The sequence below is a fragment of the Ischnura elegans genome, chromosome 4 (assembly GCF_921293095.1).
Source record: "Ischnura elegans chromosome 4, ioIscEleg1.1, whole genome shotgun sequence".
In the NCBI taxonomy this organism is placed as follows: Eukaryota; Metazoa; Arthropoda; class Insecta; order Odonata; family Coenagrionidae; genus Ischnura; species Ischnura elegans.
The window spans coordinates 25,964,161-25,981,607 of NC_060249.1; the positions used below are offsets into that span (position 1 = coordinate 25,964,161).

General features: G+C 37.3%; 1 protein-coding gene and 1 non-coding gene across 2 annotated transcripts in view; both read right to left on the reverse strand.

The window, feature by feature from the left end:
- The window catches only part of LOC124157326, a 104,122-nt gene that overhangs the window by 43,157 nt on the left and 43,518 nt on the right, over positions 1–17,447 (reverse strand). The gene's annotated exons all lie outside the window — the stretch shown is intronic.
- Trnay-gua lies at positions 16,563–16,652 on the reverse strand. The gene is given in 2 exon segments: positions 16,563–16,598; positions 16,616–16,652. It is a non-coding gene; the product is annotated as a tRNA-Tyr (tRNA).

Here is a 17,447-nt window from a genome sequence, read left to right on the forward strand (position 1 = left end):
GCATTTTTTTGAAAATCGCACGATGTGATTGGCCTTTTAATGATAATATGAGTTCCAAAATGACGGTTTTTCAAGATTAAATTCTTATTTAAAAGTATGTACACCTGTTTTATTTTTATTTTCTTTCTCTCGAATAGTGTGCGAGTGAGATTAATATAATTTTTATTTTAGGCCAACATAGATCAATAGGTATTTTAAGTCAATGGATAAAATTTTCTAACTTTTTATGGTTTTCTTCTAAGAGTGTTCTATGGTTTTCTTCTGAGGGCATGTACCCAACTTTTTACACGACCTCGGTGAAGCAAATAAAAGATAGTGAAGGCTATTCGAGTTCTCCACCGGGTGATCTCCTTCATGGCTGCCGACATGAGTGTTTGAGTCACTCAGCCCTGAAGATGGAGTACGACTCGTACCCCGAAACGTCGGCAGCCGTGAAGGAGATCACCCGGTGGAGAACTCGAATAGCCTTCACTACTAGCATACGCCGGGAAAGCATCCGATCTTTTTTCACAAATAAAAGATATTTTGATTCTATAACAGAGACCACATACCATACGTATTTTCATGCGGTATGCATATACTACACCTAATTAACTAAATATTTATGATACTTTCTAAAGGATTATATTTAAATACTAACTTTATCATTCACCAAAGCCAAAAATGACTAATGGGTACTAATAACAGCCACAAAAAAATTCTTTCTTAATTGTATTGACGTCATAAATGCACCGCTTTCCTTCACTATATCACAAACAGGCTAAAATATCTCTGTCTGTAGTGAATGCAATGTTACTTCGCAATCCGTGGGCCTGGGTTCAAATCCCGGCGATGGCAGAGAGGTTTCAGACGTCGTCCGATATCCATGCTTGAGCCTTATGTGAAGGACACTTCAGGCGCAAAACTCCGTCTAATGGGACGTAAACGTGGTCCCCTTGACGCCTTTAGGTAAGGCTAATATCGACGCCAGGGATATATTCTCCTTTCCTTCCCTCACTGTTTCCTCATTACGCAAACTCCCATAGCATTAGATCGCCTCCTCCAAATTCCATACCATTTTTTATGAACGCCATATAAAAATAATTTATTCTTATAAAAACAAATGGATTCATATAATATTTATAAACATACTTGGAAATTAGGTGCCCTACTAGCCAAATGGCCTGTTTTTAGGGTAACAACAATTTTTTACGTGCATTGCTCAAAGGATACAAAGATTCATTATACAGAAGAATATTTTTACAGCAAAAACAAACTTTCTTAAATATCTCAACAAATCTTGACGAAACACATTTTCAAATTTTAAACAAGACATTAACCATTTCTAAGCTTATATAAGAAAAATTATACAAAATGTGTCTCATTTAATTTGTTTGGTAGTTTATCACATAATTTTGGTCCCATAAACAAAAAGGATACTATGAAAAGCGTGATGCACACTTTATGGATACTAACCCAGGGGCCTCTACGACGATTATACATAATATAACAGTCCATTTCTTAAAGCGCATTGCCGCTTCTTATATAAAATATTTTTAGTACCGTAGGTATAGCAGCATGTATTTCTTAGAGGATGATCTCTGTCTGGTGAAAAAAGATTTCACTGCAATAGCCTCTCATAATTAATACGTAACCATATCACGGAAAGAATATAGTGTTTCGCATTTTGCACTCCCTTTCCTCGGCGTGTAGTCGCATAGAGCAATCGAAGGAGGGAGTGAGGAATATTGGGATTGATGACGCGAGTTTGGGGAACGCTGAGACGTCACTTGGAGGATTAAAGAAAAATCACTCCTGCTTTGCCCGCCACTCATTTTCTCGTGTAGGCTGTTTATCAACTGGGCGGAATCAAAGCTCACAGTTCTCTTCACAAACAATAGCATTCTCTCATAAGCCTCCAACCCGCACGCTCTCTGTCCCCCACAGCGAGCTCAAACAAATGTTCCCATTCACGTCTCTCTCCAAGGCTTTGAGTCGAACTCCAGTGAATCAGGTGAAGTTAAAGAACAACACCAGGTCACTGTCTAATATGTAAATATGATTAACCACGGCTTTAGCTGTCCTGAATGACTTCGATGTTAGGGAAGGAGGAGGATGGAAGGAATATTTGGTGGCTTCTGTGCAGTTGGGCGGTGGATGGTGGCAAAGACGATGGCTTTGAGTTCCAGGGGGTCCGGGAAGTCCACTCCCGAAAACCTAATAAAACTGAGAATCACTCCCCGTGCCGAGTCCTATATACTTTGAGGAGATAGGGCAGAATCTTCTTACACTATTCCACAAGAATACAAGGCCGTCTCTTCAGCTGGGAGGTACCAAGAGCAATGTTCATTCTGCCCCGTTGCCCCCACGGCAAAGCATCAAGGCAGAGGGAACCGCGAGTACGGTTCAAATTGATAAGGCGATGCAATGAATATATTGCAAAAAAAGAATGAATTGCAATTATCCAAGGTCTCCCTTTGTTTTTTTAATGTCGATTTATCTCGCTGTTTTATCCCCGTTTAAAATTCTCTTACTACGACATTATGCTTTTGCCAATGAACACTCTTCAATCGGAGCCTATATTATTTTCTTGTTACTGCCATTCTTCTCCAGGGATCTCCTTTTGAGTACACCACCGTCAAAGTCTAAAATATCTACCAACAATTTCGTCTCCACTCCTCGAGACTTCCTCGCGAAAATAATTGTTGTTAATGCGCGTCATTTTTATATATCGCCAGTCCTTTTTCTTAGGACATTGTATATTTCATTACAATTTCAATTGTAGGGGGAGTAGCCTAATACCGGATGGTTGCCTAATATCAGATACCTTCGCTTCCTACCCATGAAGTGCTGTAGCCTGTCGGTTGGTGGCTCAATTACATGTCGCCATTATAGTGAGCCATCAGTTCAGTTGGTGTGGCCGACATTCATCAGTGAACACGTGTTGCTAGACAAACTGATTTTTTAAGTGGCTCGAATATTTTGCTATCATAACTTCAAAATTGGATTACGGCCACAAAGGTACAGCATTTTGGAGGTTCATTAATTGTTAATCACTGTCTATAAAAGTAGATATTTGTTGAAGGATGGATTTGGAAGAAATATGTGGCTGATAATTGTACTACTAGGGTTTAAGCTTATAAAGTTATACTAGTGTATAAACTCTTTTCAGTATTTTTGCAATTAATAATACATTTATTTAAACAAAAAACTATTAAACCATTTTTCATACTTAAATATTCCATGACTTTATCCTATCCGATAGTACGTCCCCTTGCTATCCAATAATAGGAACCTTATAACAAGCATGAAAAGTGTCAAAGGTATGAAAAATTTATACCACACCTAGAGATATTAAGATAACTGCATAAAGGTATGACGGCACATACTTAAGATCATATTTTATATAATTAGCATTCTTTAATTTTAATATGATCATTTAAAATATTTTTTACCATTATTCAATAAAGGTATCCGATATAAGGCTACTCTCCCCTATGATTTATGGAGTATTGATGATTGAAAAACTGATATGTTCAAATGATTTCACCGGCTAAGTCCTTAACGACTTAGTGGTAAACTACAGATTCCATTTATTTTATGTGCATGAAAATTTTGCATTTTTGTGCTAATAAAGACATTACTATTTTTTTAACTCAGCCTCAAATCCTACAAAAATTCAAACGAGAATCTTTAAACGAAGAAAGACGTCTTCAATCAAAGTATTCGCATTCGAGACCTACCATCTTAATTTAATATTTATTGTTACCAAATCTGACCTCAGAAGGCCAAGTAAGCATGTTTCACAAATATTTACACGCTTATGAATGAGCATCTAAAATAATGCAAGCAAATATATGGCAGAATAAATCATTTCATAGGTTTCACTCAGTATATTTACTAAACATTTGAGTGTACAACATGATATGGGATAAGATAACCCAGACTATTCTCAGTAGAAATTTCAAAATTACTTCCTACATCTTGAATCAAAATGTTCATGATCTAAGAAAAACATTCCTCATAAAAGTAGCTACCATAAGGCCAGAGGTTTAAACTTCGACTTAATTCTCATGGAATAATCCAAGTATTCCTTAGGTTAATATACATACTGGGAAGCATGCAATGTATTGGACCTAAATCCTACTTATACGCTAATTTCACTTTTGCAAAAAAATTAACACCACAGGAATTGTCCAAAAATAAAGTTTTGAGCCAAAGTTTTTGTAAAGAGATTCTACACACGAAATTGTTCACTTGAGCAGTAAAAATTATTTTACTGTAAATATATTAAAATTAATAAGCCATCAAATAATTACTTGTCTAAATTACTCTGACTGTAGACTATTGGCTTTAGCAGACAAATGAATACTACGGAGCGATGCGAATACAATCTCTGTCGGCTGTAAACTTCCGGAATGAATCGAACCGAGGTCACGCTAATGAACTTCACGGAGATAAAATCTCCCTTCGACTAATTAAATCGATTTCCAGTCTCGCGGGATCTTAAACACGATTTCTCATTCACAAAGCTCGACATTTGCATGAAATGATAGTACGGGTATTCATCTGACATGAGAGAGGGAGGGAGGGATCGCACCTTTTGATACGAAATACAAAACAAATAGCGGCGGCCACAATACGTAAAAAGTCGTTCAAATAATAAAAAATAATAAAGATTTCCATTCAAGTTAAACAGAATCAATTCTGAGTAAATCAGCTCTCATAATCCCAATCGTATTAAGTAGGGATGTGCGAGTAGTACTTTTTGATCTCGAGTCGAATTGTAAACTACTCGCGAGTATCGAGTCGAGTCGAGTTTCGTCATTTCTGGATCTGGAAATATGGCAACGTATACACCAACTTATTCCCACTCTTCCAATACCCTTTAGAATTTGGCTATTCTGAATGCTTAGGTTACGTAAAAAGGAAAATATAAGAAGAAATTTTGATGGTAATTGTGTGATAATTGGGAGATGAATTACAATTCATATGTCTTAAACATTCCCATAAGTACAATTGAAATGAACTAACCTCTAGCAATATGTTGTCAATTAAATTCATTAATGTATCCAACTTGCCAGTAAGAGCCCCGAATAAAAGCATTTGCACCACTGTAATAAAGATTTAATACGTAAATGAATGACTTAATATTTGATCTTTTCAAATTCTCATGCAGATAAGTCACTCGTTTCACATGATTAAGTAGAAGGTTTTGAAATCTCCATGTTAAAGTACTACTGCCTGCGGAAAATGGTCTTTCGCCACTCCTGTGGCTGAAAAATTACCTCCTTGACAAAATTTCTATATTTGAGAACTCTAGGAATGTTTATTAAAAATTATATAAACGATTTTTAAGGCTCTTGAATCTTCATGGAATATTAATTTGACGGTGCGAACGAACTATTCTCGCTTTGTTCAATCAACCTTAGCAATTCTTGTTTTGTTATTTCAAGAAGGAAACAAAACGCAGAAAAGGAATAAACGAAAGTAAACATCGGACGTAAGCAAGGTTCTTAGACTGTAAGGTTGCCTCATTCGTAACTGCGCATGCGCCAGCAGAAGTCCCGTTACGTCACTGTAGACCCTATATCCCAGCTGATCCTAGCCATTTCATTGTTTGCACGCTAGAAATAGAGAGAGAACAAGTTCCTGAGACATTGTGCCGCCTTGTGTTTAACGCGAATCTGAACACATTTCCTGCAATTTCACTGGAAATCGTCTTTGCAATCCACTACTCATAAGACGAACTTTTTGTGGATAAAGAGCGCCTTTAATCGTCGGATATGCCAGGCTCCCGTTGTACTGTGACAACGTGCTCCAACGAGCTCCAAAGCTTGTCGAAAACGAAGAAAGCTGGACGGAATGTCTCATATCACAGGCGGATGCTTAAGTTGAAAAATCTTTTTATTGTATATATTAACTAATCGAATCATTGACCGTGTCTCGCCCCCCACACATGTGAAAAAAGTGGTGAACGTGAATCAGTCAGACAAACTAAGTGGATATGCTAAAGATTTCGTAATCAAGAACTTAGATGCCCCTATTGCATTCGAAAATCAGGAATTATTCCCTTTTAATGCAAATTGAACTTAATATTTTGCGCACTCATTCATGCAGGGACTATTTTGTAAATTCATCGTTTACCTCGTATGCTATGAGTAACATCGTGTGGCAATGGTAAGATATCAGGTAAACAAATTTCTTGTACTAAGTCTGTAAATTTGAGTCCTTTCGTATGCCTTTGACAGCTATTGACAAATTTTCGAGGCCACGGTTGCGCAAAATTGTTTATTAATTTAGGGGCAGATAAGTTTTAGCGTGTATAAAAATATTTATCAGGAATCAAGTGTTAAATCGTAGCTCACATAAAAGAAAATTACGTTAATTTTAATCATAATATTTTCTCTCGAAGTAGTAAATTGGTTAAGAATAGCCTATATAAACTTATGAATGACGACTTGAGTCAAACCATATAATATTTTTATGCACTCCTTCGCGTTTATATTTACCTGCGAACTGTAATGAAGTAGACTCTACCCTCTAATTAGGACTAATTCGACAAATTACCAATGTTCTGTGCTGTGTCTCCAACTTGGACAAAGCAATTATTAAATGTTACGCCAAGCAGAGGGTCTTCACAAGAATAAAATGTTTGAACAAAAAAATGCAACAAAGAAGAGCAACTTCGGTAGTGCCACTCAGTGTAGTTCAGTAAATACTTTTACATAAATTCTTGAGTCTTATTATTTATACCCTCTTCAAAATGAACCTTGACCTTGGAGCTAAATTTCTACAACAGACTTATGATCGATCAAATAGCTGATATGCATTAGTTTAAGTTTTTGTTTCAGCAATTGTCACTGAAAATAATCCAATTTGTTTCCTGCAGTGCTTTTTGGTGCCATGAAGCCTTTTTTCTTTTAGGTTTTTTGACCGAAGGCTACAGTGGAAACTTTCTGTGGGATTTAAGATAGAGAAGAGTCCTTTGATTTGAAGGCTGTTCTCCACTCAAGCGGGCAACTATGGTGCTGTTTTGATAACGGCAACTGTTGGTGGTTCATTTTCCATTTCTAGAATTATTTTACCTGGGAATTCTTATTTCTCTCAGCATAATATTGAAGTTAGTTCCATTTCATCTGTATGATTTTTGGCTTAACGTATGATCACTTTGAATTCCTATTACGAATGATTTGAAAATGGTAATAACGGTAAATTTACAACTCTTATCACTCTATATGCTTATTTTTTTCTTCCCATTGAAGCAAAGGATTTCAATGTCCTCTTGCATAATTTTCTTTTATCTTATGTACGTATTTTAAAAGCCCGGCGAGGAATGAAAACGAGCATAATTTCTATGTAAACAGTGGCGGAACTGTAATTTTTTGAAGCAACTAATTCGTTTTTTGCGTATTTTCCTCCAAGCCATATTAATCTAAGTTTAAATTATATTGCGGAAGTAGCAAGGAAAACAGTGTTTTGAGAGTTACAGGAAGGAAGTGCGGACACGGAATTAACTCGCACACCTTCCCATTTCATCACTTCATCAGGAAATTATAGCGTCTGAATACACCAATTTATCTTTTTTTTAATCTTAACATCATTATTTTCATAAATCGGCATTCAATTTAAAATTCGGCTTATAGTGTTCGATAGAGGGTAACTTCAAGAACTCGCTGCGGTAAGCAGTTACGCCCGCGGAAAGGCTAGAATTTGAAATGGCGCTAGGAGTTGGGTCTACAGTGACGTCAAGCCAATGGGAGCCCGAGTCGCGAATGAGGCAACCTTTACTCTAAGAACCTTGGGACGTAAGTAATATTCAAATAGGCAAAAAGATGGCACTATATGTGACGGCAAACAGAGAAAAACCGGCATTGTCCGATAAAGCCGAAAAGTTACATATTTATTCCTACAAATCTAAACAATTTTTACGTATTGTCCCAGCATTCGAGTTCAGAAAGTGGGTTAGGGCATAAAAGTATCGCACAGCATAGGCGGATCCAGGGGGGGGGCACGGGGGCACGTGCCCCCCCCAGACCCTTAAAAATATGCTCGATTTTTAATACGGTCCCATTGTCATTTCTTTCGTTTTGTATAACAAGGTATCCTTGTGCCCCCCCCTGAACAAAATCCTGGATGCGGCCTTGCTTGTGCCCCTCCCAGAAAGAAATCCTGGATCCGCCCCTGTCGCACAGTATAGTCAGAGCGAACCAGAGGTTCACTCCGATTATTCCGAATACGCCGCGGGTCGGAAGACAGTCGGCATCCGGGGTTGACGAATATGTATTTGGCGGCCACGTCGACAACTAAAGTGTATACAGCAAGCTGCAACTCTCAGGCCAAGGCATTAGAAGGACTTACCGACTTTAAAAACGATATTATTACTTGAGGTTTATTATAGCGCTTCCTGTGGGCAGATTTCTTAACTTACTGGCCTCGGTAACTCTGAAACCGAAACTACTTGACTCGACTCGACATTCGTAATACTACTCGAAACACTCGAGTCGAGTGCCAACTTCTCGAATCGATTCGAATTTTCGCGTACTCACCCATCCTTAGTATTAAGTAAAATTTTATCCGCGTTTTAAAGCCAAATTAGGAAAGACTTTTTTTCATAGATAAGTTTCGGTACGGGATGGAAGTATTTTTACATTGTATTCTCGAATTTCACCTTCTTAAGCGGCCCGTAATCAACTACGCAGATATTTAAACAAATAACAGAAATGATATGATTACACGTTAATTAAAATCTTACCCTCCAAGTCTTTAACTCCGGAGGTACATACATGGGAAGTCAATCACTCACTTAATGAGGAGCGTGAGTGCTGCATCAATTTATTTTCAACACAATTTTTAGATTACTGACAATATAAAAAAGAACATAACAAAAAGAACAGAAACCATTTGAAGCGCTGCATTGGGTCATCACAAGTATTTAGAAGAGTATAAAAGAAACCTAAGAAATGGTATATATGACTACTATTCGCCCTTTGTTAGAATATGCTACTTAAGTGTCAGATGCCCATAGTAAAAAGTACTTCAGAGTTTGAAAAAGTTCAAAGTAAGGTTAAAACTCGGTGCCAAAGTTAAGCAAGGAGTTTTGATGTGTAAACCGTTGAAATTAAGAAGAACTATAAATAGTTTGTGTGGGGTAAAGCATTTATAAAACAGTGGTCCTGAAAGGAAATAGTTGACCTAGTATGTAAAACGATAAGAAAACTAAAACTCAATAGAATCTCCTCTGATATCAATGCTTTTCTTATGGTAGCAAAATTTAACGTCAATGCAGTAAATAACATCCTCAAAATTTCTTTCAGCAAAAACTTTGCGCTTAAAATCACACTGTGGATAAATTCTCCAAATCTCACGGTTCTGTAGGCAGATACTTACAACTGTTTGATGAAAAATTACCGGTATTTTTAAGTGTAGCGTTACGGTTATTCATTGCCTCACGTAAGAAGTTTTTCTGCCCACCTCGATATCGATTATTTTACCTCCTAAAAAAAGTGTTTGGTGCCTGCAGAGCAGAAGGTTTCATTTTAAAACACTGCAGAGGATGATTAATAGGAAGTCGATCACTTTCCAAAGACGTGAGTGAGGGCTGATTGATCCGAAGGTATGAATGATGGATTCCAATCTATTGATGCCTACCCCAACTTGCGCGAGCCGTGAAATCGTGTGAAATCTACAGTTTTTTCAGAGAGAAATGGGAGAAAACAGGTCAAAAATATCAGCTGTGGATCAACGATGAGAGTGAAAATAAATTAGCGGGCGATGATTTACCTAAAGAGGATATTAAGTGTATGTCACCCGCTAAAACTCGGCCGAGAAGCAGTTGAAACATACAATGAAATGTTGGTTGCCAATCTCCAAGGATACGACTTTAAATACTGAACCTGGAATACGAATAGTGTGCGAGGTGTGTTAAGAAAATAGTAGGAATTAATTTTTTTTAATTTTCATAAGTTTGGAAAGTTACCGATTCCAATTACCAAATTTTTATTATTTAAATATTCACCTCCCTTAAGTATGATAAAATTTTCAGCTGTACCCATTCATTTTTTATTTTGTCTGTTGCAATCGCTAATGTAAGATGTGTATTTATGGGTTCGACGATTTTCGGCTCTCCCTTCATTGCTTGTTTGTGAATTTTTGGAAAAAAAACTATTCTGTAACGATCCCCAGCCTCCATATCGAGATATATGGATGTGTGTGACTTTTTCCTATTTCCAAAAATAAAGAGAAATTTAATGTACCGACGTTTTACAAGCATAGCTGATATTAAAAGAAATTGCTGACTGAGCTAAAGGCTAGCCTAAATATCAAGTTTTAAAAGTGTTTCGAGGATTAAAAGAAGCGTTGGTACAAGTGCATACTATGTAATTGGAACTATTTTGAAGGCGGCAATATTAATGTAGACGAATATAAAAATATTAATTAAAAAAATAAAATTTCCCGTTATTTATTTAATACTCCTCGTACGACACCGGTTCTTGACTACAACTCATTCATTTTTCAGTCAAAACATCCTCCCGCATCGGTGATAAAAGCTGGGCAATCAAAAAATATAACCTGCATGAATGCACTTCAATTGATCTCTCGAACAATCTGACGTACTTGCGAGAGAGCATTTCAAGTACCGTCGCGTTAAGTCGTTAAAATTGATGGAACGCATGTGATAATGCGTGAAAGCAAGATTTCAAAATAGCCCGTTTTTAAATTTCGTTCATTCATTCGCGCAATTGCACACTACAATGAGAATAAAAATGCCATTCTGAGTTAAATATACATGCTCCGTGTAAACCAGATTTCATGGAGACGAAGTCGATAGTATACTCCTAAAAGCACATCTAACTCCCACATTTTGAAGCATTTAAGGTATTTTGTGAATTTAAATTAATCCCACTCGATCTCAAAAACAGTTCTCTCTTACATTAACGAGTAACTCTTCAAAAAATACTCATCTTTTTCGTTAACCACTTCTGCGTTCTTCAATAAGTCTCGAGATTCATTCAATGTTCTCTAGAATATACATTATCATGTTTTATGGTGGAGGGAGTACTAAGCGGGGAGAGGATGTTGAAAACAGAGTTTGAGGGTAAAGAGTTGGGTAAACGAGGAAGAGGAAGGAAGAGAATAAGATTTTGAAATAGAATGAATAGGAGTAGCCCTTATTTTGAATTTAAGCTGGAGACTTCCAAACACATAATAACAGAAAAGCATTATTTTTTAAATATTTTGGCCAGAATTTGGTTTTATAATCAAAATAAATAACTGTTGTGTTATATTTTAAGTATATTTTTCAATTTTCCACAAAACCCAACGATAAAATGGACGATTAAAAAAAAACTTCGAAAAAAAATAAAAATCGAGTAATTGAATGCATAAAATGCATACATATAGTTGAGGAACATTCATAAAATTACAGGTAGAAGTTATCATATAAATAATACAAAATATCACCAAGTTTACTAAATTTTGGTGAAGTACTTTTTTTAGATATCGCAATAACAAGTAGTGGGTGTCCACACCATAGATTTCGGGCACATTTAAATACCCCCTGAGGATTTAAATGCCCATATGCTTGTACCCGGCTTGAGGGGTTAATACGCCATGGAAAACTTCCTCAATCGGTAGAATACTTTAACCCTTAGAGCGCCGGGGAGCGTTATTGCGCACCTCCAATCTCTCGCGAAAAGTGCCAGGAGGGCGATAGCGCTCCTCCTGGGATGTCACCCTTAAATGCTGATAGTTCACTAATCATTAAATAGTCAATATTCATTTTATTTTTACATTAACTATTTTCTTTAAATTATAAAAATAACTCATATTACCAAAAATTCGTCAAATAATACATTAAAAAGGTGAAACGACAAATCAGCAAAAATGCCTCGGCACTCTTAGCGTAGCACCTAGAAAATCTGTTGGGACTCAAAGGGTTAATAAAAAAATAATATTAAATGTGAAAATCTTCGCGTATCGGGTTGACCAGGTAATTTGCACGGTATTGCTTGGACATACTTTTAACCGTTCGCCTCTGTTTACCACCGATACTTATAAAATTGGGGGATATGGGGTACAGTTGGTGCAATTTTTATTGCTTTCCTTTTAATATACTTCCTGATATTCCTCTGAATACATTATCTTTAGCATCAATTTCAGATGCACAATTTTATCCACAGTGTCTTATTCGTCATTTATCCTCTGTTCGGGCGAAATTGGTTTTCCGTTCTAGTTGTCATTACATGACAATATTGATTTGATATAAAGAGAAAATTGAAGAGGAAAGAATAGAATAGTTAGTGAGTAGAATGTTTAATAATGAAGTAAAATAATCAGTCTCAACTCCAGCGCCTATGGTCACTAGATAACACTTCGTCGCCGAAACTGTACTCGCCGCTACTTTCCATAAATCGTCCATGTGGCGCATAGCCGCTATTCATTTGTTTCCGCCCATCCACTCGTCGCGGAAGTGGATAATCGCCGAGCTCCCATCCTTCCGCTCGCATTCTAATGAGTCACCCCTGCACACTTTCTCCCCAACACTCCTTATACGCGTCATAAGCATCCCATTAACCACCACAGCCATTGGCTTCTTCTTGGGGGATCTTTGAAATACTCATTGAAAATTGAAAAAATTCAATGGCCAGTTCCAGAAAAGAAAGAGGTGACCTTCTATTTAAAAAGAAGAGCACAGTATGCATAACTGAGGAAAAGTATTTTCCAATGCAGATGAATTCAGTACATTAGGTATTCAAAGTTGGATCTATTTCCAGAAAATTAGGACATATCTAGAATTTTAGCAGAAATTACAGGAGGGTAGTGGATTTTGTAAAAAAAAAAATCCTCAATTTTCTAAGCCGACTGCCATAAAAAATATTGAGCTTCATGACCCATTTATTACCTCCGATTCCGATTTACCTCCGATTGAAACTTCAAAATTGTATATATTTACTCCTTATATCCGAAAAACTTTATGGGACGGTTCTTGAAGGTCACTAACCCAGTAATTCAGGCAAAAGGTTAGTTTTAATAAGCGATAATAAAGATCATTCCAGACTAAGCCAAAGGCATTTGAAACGCATGAAGTCAGGTTATGAGGGCTAGTTCAATTCTTTAGGACGCCTCACACTCGGGGAATTATTTTTTCGAGGACAATCGAAGGCTTTCTCCGGATTTAGAATCCGAAACCATTTTGGTCCACAGTGAAGTGCCACCGCATTCAGGTTGTGTTATGAGCAAATGCAGATTACCATTATAATATAATCAGCTGACATGACTGCAAGTAATTAGTAGCAAGTTGATGGTGAAAATGAATTCAAAAACGTTATTAGAAATGAAATGACACCGCAGTCGACCTTAGCAGTCGATGAAAGTATTCATTGAAAAATAAAATGTTGATTTATTGATATGCATTCCAACTTAGTTTTTGTCCTAATTATGGCGCAAAGCAAAGTAGTTTTTAACCTATTCTGTTGTGGTAAATTTAGCATAAATAACTTTCTTGCAAGCTTTAGAACTTTAAAAAGAATCATAGCGGAATAATCTCGTGGAATGCAACCTAAAACACACTTTTGATTCCTCATTCGGCCTCTCTTTCAGTATACACCTGGAACGGGGCTCATCACACTTTTTCTTATCCACTCAAGTACACATAATAGATACCCTAAAGGGTAATTCAATGGCATATATTATTGGATGAAATTAAATCGTCCACGGTGCTAAATAGTACATTTCAATGGACAAGAATTTAATAAGTACATACGCATAATTTTCTTTACATCATGTTAGATTTATGCACAAAGCACTTAATGAAAAGGAGAAAACTTTTCACTTTAAAGCAAGATAATTACCCACTATTGGTACCCACATAAGAGCTCCCTTTTGGTAGGCCAACATTTAGTATGCACTTAAAAGTTTAAGTCTAAAAACCAAACAGCTATTGTCGAGACCATCCTCTAAACCAACTTCTTAACGGGTAGTGATGAGACGTGACGGGACGTGAAAGAAGATAATTATGAGTGAAAACGTTAGATCATAGGAGAACGGAGTGGGCAGCTGCGTCAAACCAATCATACGATTGTCGATGATGAAAACCCATTGAAAACTCACAAATTTATGCATGTTTCAGATTGAAAAGGACTACTGTGAGTAATCATTACGCAATACAGAGCTAAAAATTTTAAATTCTATTAAACATGAACTTAAAATAATTTTTTATTAATTATGATGATAGATTTATTTAATAGATCAGAGCTAATACTCATCATAAATATTTCTCAGCAATACTAAAATTTGTCTCACGTTGCAATACGTTTAATTCCCCTGGCCGCTTATCTCTGTGGTCAAACTATTTTAAGATACCTACATATTCTTATATGTTATTACTACTTATTACTTTACATATAACTTCAACCTGCTGAAAATTAAATGAAAAATTAGGAACAATAGAATGCAGAAGAGATTTCTATGACCTTGATCCAATTGGGAAAAAAACGAAATAAGGATTCATGGTCTAGAAAATATAGAATCCACGAATGAAGTAGACTAAAAAAGGTGATATAACTGAAACAAATACGCCGGTTAAAGTTCAACAGATCATCTGATATCCTTCCTGGTCCCAGTGTCATTATTTCAAAGGGAATTGGGATAATTTCGTCAAATATGCATGTTTACGGTATATCAAATGTGGTACATCTGCCTATAGGAACGTACGGGAGTCAAGAACTAGTGCACGGGAGGACCTTGGGATTTTTATTGCCTCATAAAGCCATATTTCAACTGCAGAGTTCGCAAAAGCACAATTACGATCTGAATATGGTCGAAGTGCATGCATAAGACCACTGAATTTCCTCCTAATGCGTCCTATATACGGAATGAACTCTGAGCGGAAGGCCTCCTTGTAGCAGGAGGGCGTGATCAATAGAAAAACCTTGAAAGTTTCGTATTTTCCAAACATCTCCTATCTTACATCTACTGGATATATCTGGTGCGCGATTCACAAATGGAACCATTACTCAATATAAAAGTATGACATTGAACAAACTTTGCCTTTAAAGGACATATCAGAAGCCATTCATGATGGAAAATAAAGAATAAAGAAAAATGTTGAATTCTCCATAACCTATTAAGGACACGTGCAGACTTACCTATTTCTAGATTTATAATAAGCCAAGCATTTTCGTTAAAAAAAACTTTGGCCATCTGCAAAGAACAGCATAAGATTTTTCATCACATTATTTCGAAGGATGAGGGGAGAAGATAGGGTAAACGGAGGTATGCTATGGTACTCGGAGGAGGCGACCGACAGCTACGGCCACTTGCCTAATGAGAAAAGGGTAGGTAAAGAACGATATAGAAAAACCCGGCGTCGATTTTAGCCTGTTCTTACCGAAAGGTGACTAGGGGAACACGGCTCAACGTTCCGTCCGACGTTGTTGTTGTATTTGAAGTGCCCTCCATGAAGCACAAAGGCAGGCTCTGAAAAATCTCAGGCTCTGCCGGGATTTAAATCTAAAAAATTATATTTCCAGATTCGACAGGAACGATATATTCAGAGAGATATTTTACCGAACGAATAGGTATTAAAAAAATTTCCCCCGAACAATAAAGGACTTTAATTAATGCAAGGAGGAACTTTGTTTGATCATTTTTTTCATCAATTTTTTCATCCTTTTTATTTTGTAATGGCTAGTATCCTAACACTCGCCAATAGTGTGGTTTCCTATTATTTTTTTATTGCCTATATCGAAAGATTATTACTCCTGTAGTGCGCATTTCACACTCTTAGATTTTCGAATGACAGTATTTATTTTTCGCGGTTAAACGAAAAGTGAAAATTTCAAGTGCGCGAAAACGCGACGGCTAAGTAGGAATGATGGGAAAATCCGTGTGACGTATTTCTGGTTCCAGCTGTCGGCGTGTGAGGTGACCTTGGGGCGAGGCTTGAGCGCTGATACGACGCAGGCTGCTAGCAGGTAGCTGATTACCCTGCTAACAGGTGACGCTTGGCTTAAATAATGATTATTAACACCTTATCAAACGAAGGAAACTTTCCGACCTTAGCCAGTGTTAATAGGTGATTATTAAGAGATGTTTCCCTGAGCTCTATGCCCCATGCATGCATTAGTAATCTCAGACGATGTAAAACTCCTATCCACTCGTATAGAAACTAGGTCCCTGTGACGTCACGTGGAGTGGAATCGCATGGGCGCCAATCTGGCCTTTTCCAAATGAGGTTAAAATTGAACGTTGCCATTCGTCTAAACTGGGATTTCTAAAACCAGATAATTTGTATATTATGAATACGCTAATGGTGGGTAACGAATCGCAATCAATGCCTTTCGTTTTCTTTGATGAAGGAAACTGCCCTATTGATGCGGCTTGCGGAGTAATCCGTAGAAGTAGATGAAAGAAACTCGCAATGGCCGTCACATTGAGGGTCCCAACAATTAACAACTGAACAAACACCAATGCACATGCCCTGGATAGAGGAAAATGCCTAGGCGAGACTCGAACTCGCAAACTTTAACTTAGCAGGCGAGATGTTTACTCCGCCGCCACCGAGGCCGGCAAAAAAAATTTCCTTCGAACAGGATTTGAACCAGCGACCTATGGATATCTGAATTATCAACCTCTACAGTCCACCGCTCTACCAACTGAGCTACCGAAGGATATTATTTTACCACCGCTCTAATGGATCCAGTTAAAGGAATATTGATACCATGTACCGCAACGGTTCTAGAGCTGGCTGCAATACAACGATCAATCAGTTCGTCATCCTATATTTTCGGTGAAAATCTTTGGCGGAATTGAATCGTGCGGAAACCTTTAACACCATAACCTTGGAGCAACAAACTGTCGTCATTATTTTGATGCGTGGCCACACTCTCGACTTATGGCCGTGCGGTGTGCATTTGAGGATCCTATTGCATGCTGAATACTGGTGACTGGTCACCCTATGCCAAACACCTTATATATTCCACAAATTTGAGCCAGTGACGATTGAATCAGTAAATTTTCATATTTGACAAACAGGTTGACAATGTTCTTTAAAGCTCACCCTGAAAAGTTCTCAAAGAAAGCGCTACTTTTACGAAAATAATGCGCCGTCGATATTAATGCAAACGAGCGATTTCAACTTATCCTCCAAAGATAAGACAAAGTTATATAAAGATTCCGGTTAATAGTGAAATAGACTCAGTCCAAAGGACACAAATTACGTAAGCAGTCCTCTTCCGTTTAATCCAGTGAATATCAGCGAAATGTCTTGAGAAAGAAGCATCCGTTTCCATGGAAACCAAAGTCAACCCGGCTTAATGGTCGCCCAGAGGGTTTGATATCTGGCCTATCTATCGCAACTAGCTCCTCCCTTCACTCTCCCTTCGCCCCCCATAGGAATCTCCAACCCCTCGAAAACTCTTGGCCACTCACTGAAAGCCCATTAAAGCTACTTGGGATCGAATACT